The sequence below is a fragment of the Hakea prostrata genome, chromosome 6 (assembly GCF_041222555.1).
Source record: "Hakea prostrata isolate BN-2017 chromosome 6, UWA_Hpros_2, whole genome shotgun sequence".
In the NCBI taxonomy this organism is placed as follows: Eukaryota; Viridiplantae; Streptophyta; class Magnoliopsida; order Proteales; family Proteaceae; genus Hakea; species Hakea prostrata.
The window spans coordinates 15,510,553-15,516,557 of NC_142605.1; positions in this window are offsets into that span (position 1 = coordinate 15,510,553).

Sequence of the window (6,005 nt, forward strand, 5' to 3'; positions counted from 1 at the left end):
TTTCATCGAGAGACAACATCTAAATCAGAAATAATCAGTTCCCAATTTGATATACCTCAAGTTCTCTATGAAGGTTCCATGCTAAGGCGAGTGTATGTGCTACCATTGCAGATGTTATGGGTATTTTATAATAAACCTATCTAGGTCGACCAAAGAAGAGCTGGACCGATCAAACCTTGGTCAGACCACTAATAAGATGAAGGCACTAAGCAAGGTGTACAACTTGAATTATATCCAACCTCTTTAAAGATAGGGATAAGGATTCTGATTAAGTCGGGTATTTTGAATTACTCTTAGAGTCCAGGTTGGACTCCACAACTACAATCCAAGTAATACTCTCTTGGCAAATAGTATTCCTCTCTCCAGGAAGTTAGCAACAATTATAGAGTTCCAATCGAACTCCATTACTGCACAGTTAAGGTAACCTCTCCTACGATCTATAAATACTCACACCTTCATCATTATCAAGTACGCACTCTTGGGTTACTCTCTCTAGCATTTCTCTACAAGCTATTTCTTCTCCTAAAGCTATGGCTTTTACTAACTCGATCATTTGAGACGTTCCTTGACCAACCCGGTCGAGCACATTTTTTGTAGGTTATTCAGTTGTGCTGCGGGACGGATTTTTGCAGCAACAGGAGCAGTGAATTTCTTTGTCATGAAAATCTTCCCCATTAGCATCAGGGACCAAACAATCTCTCTTGGTAGATGTTTAAGCTTAAATGTAGGTGCAATTGCAGAAATGACGATGTCGAGAGAGCTTTGATGTTCATGAAATGCCAATAAATTTGGATCGTCTAGTTTGCCTGTTGATACGGTGGACGGAGAGGACTTTTTAAGATGAACCTGTTGGTGCAACCTAGAGGGGGGTGATTAGGTTGCAACTAGTGGATTGTCCCAATTTTTCGGTTTGTGCGGAAATACAAAGTAAATTGAAAATTCAAATGAAATTAAACAATACAATCAACCACAAGACAAGTATTTTATAGTGGTTCGACTTTGCAAGTCTACGTCCACTCCTCTCTTGGCCTTAAGAGAGTATTCCACTAGTGATTCTCTTTCAATACAATGGGTAGAAATCAAACCCTTTACAATCTTTGTTACGGGGCAAGAGCACCCTTTACAATCTTTGTTTATGTTAGGGCAAGAGCACCCTCTTCAATCTTTGTTCACGGGCAAGAGCACCCAACCAATCTTTGTTCACGAGCAAGAGTACCCAAAACCAATTCTAATCTACCTAGACTAGAATTGAAAACAGTTACAAGAGAAGGATGTTACCTTAACAAGAGATGTGACACTTTACCTCTTGTGTGTGTGTGATGCAATAAGAGTTGTATGCTCAAGATATAAAATGCATGCACCACCAAAGCCTTCAATCACCTCAAGCTTGACTTCCACAAGCTTACTTTAACACCTTGGTATGTTCTTCAAGGTCGGGGAGAAGGTGAAAGGCAAAGCACAAGGCTTTCTTGCAATTTGAGAGCTTTAGGATCACTTGGGGAGTGGGTGATCAAGTGTGAGTGTTGTTACTCTCAAATGAGGTGAATTGGGTTTATATAGAGCACCTTTGAGTGCCAAAACCCAATCCTCAACGGATAAAAAACGGACACATTTTTGTCATGTTTTTCAGCCCAGACGGACGTCCGTCTGGTCAGACGATCATCCGTCTCAAAAGTATCCGTTGCAAACAGCTGTAGAGGATATTCTCTTTAAACTAACCGTTATAGTCAAATCTGGGCCAGACGGACATCCGTCTGGACTGGCTCAGACGGACATCCGTCTGCCCCAGACGGTCATCCGTCTGGCTTCGGACTCGCTCAGACGGACATCATGCGCGCGGGACGGAAATTCCATCTGGCCTTCTGTTGTTTTCTGAGAAACAGAGTTATCAGTACAGACGGACATCCGTCTGCTCAGACGGCCATTCATCTGCTCAGACAGCTGTCCGTCTGAACTCTATTTTGCTGGCTTAAGTTGGGGCTGGGACATGGCTTGGGTTTTTTGGACTTTTTGGTCAACCCTAAGCATTGTACACCTCACTAACATGTCCTAGGTCACTCTAGTAACATGAATTACATATAATTGATGCATTTACATGAATGTGTATGCGAGAGTGTCCTAAGCCCTAATTCAACCTAAGTCTTGATCTTCAACTTGATTTTGTGCAACGGTCTTCATGTCCATCTTGGCATGGTCATCTTGACTTAGACTTCATGTCCATCTTCATGTCTGTCTTGGCATGATCTTGGCTTTGACTTGCATATGACTTTGACTTGGAGTTGGTCCACTTGTTCTCATCTTGAACTAAAACATCATAACTCAATATAGCCATTAGTAATTCATGCTTATTATCATCAAAACCAATGGAGGTTGATGTGGCAAATGCTGACATGGCATTTCCCAACAGAACCTATTAAGCAAACCACATACCACAATATAATAAATAGCAAATTTGTAAGTATAACAGAAGATGATTCGAAAAGCGAAAGGAATTCAAGTTGGGGTGGGTTTTGTAGAGAAATAGAAGAGGTAATGGTGGAGAGAGATGTTAGCTTACAATAGAACCTAACTACCTGAGAATGAACTTGGTGTTCCTAATAGTGAAGAAACATAAGAAAATGTTGAAAAAATGAAGAAAACAAAGGTGATTCTTAAGCGAGAGTATAAGCAAGAAAGAAATTTGGGGATGGGAGAGAAACCCCTCATGGGAGGGAGTACCCCGAATGATTGGTAAAGCAAAACCATTATGGGGGAAAATAGTGAGGTACACTCAACTATGTAATACCAGCGACCTCCGATATTGTTAAAATTTCCAGGTCTGACGCCGTTGGAAAAACCATAAAACGAGAGGGAGAAAGCATGAACCTATCACAGGGGAAAGTAACGACTCAGCAAAACCGGAGCCACAACTTCTATGTCCAATCGCTCCATGGTTTAAATTACCTATAAACCAAAATTACAATTAGTTCCATTCAACTCTAATATAAAATGATCAAAATATCATCTCAATGTTAAATTACTAGACTAATCTTGTGTCTCATTCAATACTTCTTAGGCCTTCACCTATCTTCTTTCTACACCTTACCGAAAACCACCTATCACCGCTGGAAACCACCACACCACTTCCCCTTGCTGGCCACCACCGCGCCCACCTCTTCCTAGTTCCCACCACTTCCTCCATTGTCTTTTTATTCCTTTTTAGATGTGTTATATCAAACCTCTTTTTAGACTTCCAAACCAGTGCAGACCGTGTGAACTAGGGTCAGTCGGGTTCATCTTAGCCCTTTGTCCAACCACTTGACTCTTCTCAGAAATCAGTCTTCGGACTAGCCCCTTAGCTCTCCCCCTGTAATTCAAATTTCAGACCAGCCTCTTGGTTCTGAACTAATCCCTTGGCACTCCTTGGAAAAAGGGTTTTTGGCCTAGCCAATTAGCGGCCATTATTCATCGTTGCTCCACACATCTCTCGGCCACAGCTCATCGACAAGATCTCACTCGGATAAGAAGATATCCTTATATAGTTGTACGCATGATGGGCATTAAATTCAACATTTAATGCATCGTACTTATTCATTTAATGATCTACGTGTCAAGGAATATGCTAGCAGGCCAAAATTCTTTTGGGAATTGCTACCAACTATTTTGTCAAGGGATCTAAGTGAAACGTGTCACATCTGAAGTTAGTCTCTAACAAAGATATTTTCAAGATCCTTAAGGAATGCTTGAGTCCAGTTGCTTCAAACACAACCAAGCCAAACCTTCGATTTGGTTTTTCCCTTGGGAATCGGTCAAGCCATCTAACGACTGTCTTCCACCTTTTCCATGGAATCTTCTTTTGGAATAAAACAGTCACATATACCTTCTTTTGTTAAGCGAAGTTAAGCAAAAAAAATTGAGCTACACTAAGACAAGAAAAAGCAACATTAACTCCGGCACCTACCCAAGAGTATTGGACCTCTTCGACATTTACTCTTCTCTACGAAGAATTGTGTTATCCAGAATTTGATTTGACCATTAGAAGTGGTTTCTCGTCTACAGAGGATGTCCGCTCTTATGAGTTTCCTTTGATCTACAAGTCTCAGATTCGAGGCGCTCCACAATTGAACCGGAGCTGACAAATTTTGGAGCAACAACATGCATGATTTTTTTATTTTAATTTTTTTAACTTTTTACAATAAATTATATTCTCAACACTTCACACCATATTTTCCTTCCTCATTACGATTATTGCATGAAATCATTTGTTCAAAATTCTATAGGGAGACGGAGTTTGAAGCAAATGCTGGTGAATATTGTGCATGATTCGGATGGATTGTTTATGATTTATTGATCAAGCCCTGCAGAGGTTGCCCTCTTTTCATTCTCTTCTTTGTGTAACTCTTTGTAGATATTTTGTTATGTTAATTATATGGCTAATCCCTAAATAGATAATATTGTGAATCTCTAAATATAATAAAAATTAGTGAAATAGGCTTACTTGAATCTCTGATATCGGGGGATGGGGATATTAATATGCCTCAGCAAGAGTCGAAGACACGACCTCTTCACTAAGAGTTGTTGGTTTCACCAATAGAATAGCTCTGCATTGGCATTTATACATTCATTCTAATGATTAATTCTCTCTCTCCCTCCACACTAAACGTATGAACCTCTATGAACTTCAAATGATACTTCAAAAATATATTCCTAATTAGGATGATTAATTTCATTACTCAATGGTAACTTCACAAAAGTTAAATCACTTTTCTAAATTGAAATATGATGAGACATGCATTTGCACGTGTAATTTCTATCTAGTACAGTTAAAAGCGTATTCATCATTTTATCTAACCAATCAACAATAAAAAAAAAAAAAAGGGAATGACTACCAATTTGGCATAATTGACTTTAAAATTTTCCCTCATCAATTTGGCAAATATATTTTATCAAAAATAAAAATAAAAATTGGCATGTATATTTTAAAACTCAATGCAGCTTTAGCATTAAAACCCTTTTTTCCAAGGCACTGTCAATTCTTACATGTAATATGCACAAATTAAGAATGTATTCTAACTCTTTTGGTTACTTGAGTCTAGAGATTTCAAAAATCTAGAGATTTCAAAAATCTAGAGATTTCAAGTCTCTATATTTCAAATTATGGAGTCATGGTTCATAAAATTAACTGTTTGGTTAGCCTGAATCTTTGGAATGAAATCTGTAGATTCATCCTTAAAAAAACATATATGGAGACATGGTTCAAATGTTTAGCTAGCACTTTTATAGTAGGAGTGAAATTGTTGGATTTCAGCTCATACTCATAAATCTATAAATTCACGCTTTTAGTGTAAAAAAGTGAATCCCTAGATTTCATGAATCTAGGATTCACACAATCAAATGGGTATAAATCTCTCATTTGTAAATTCAGAAATTTCACTTTCAGAAATTTCAAATCTTTGGATTCATATAACCAAACAGGCCCTTAATATGGAGAATGAGATATTTGATTTTGGCAATAAGGATATCCGATGCAATGTGATCTAGTTTCCATGTAACGTAGAGATGTGATAAAACTTCAATATTCTTTCAACCGAAGAAAAAAAATACCTTCAAAATTCAAGAATGCAAAATTTTAATTTTTCTCACATAAACTCTTTCCTTTATAACTACACCATGGAACTTCAAAAGAAGACGCTTTTCAATGCCGAAAAACACAATTAAAGAACAGGGGTCTCAGAAAATATTCACTGAAGCTGATGAACGACAACTAGACATCTTCGGCTTAATCTTAATCGATAGGGAGTTTGTAACTATTCTTCTAGTAGGGCAACTTCAGTTATAGGGACGGGCGTCGCCAAGTATCTGGGATTGTCTTCTCCAGGCATGATAACCACTACTTTTGGCTCCTCCTCGGTGGTTTCTATTGCCATACTTGGGGGTTGTAAGAAGATAGCAGTGGAGCCAGGGACTTGCGATGATGCACAAAGATAGTAGATGAGGGTTACAATTACGAAGATCACGGCACCAAG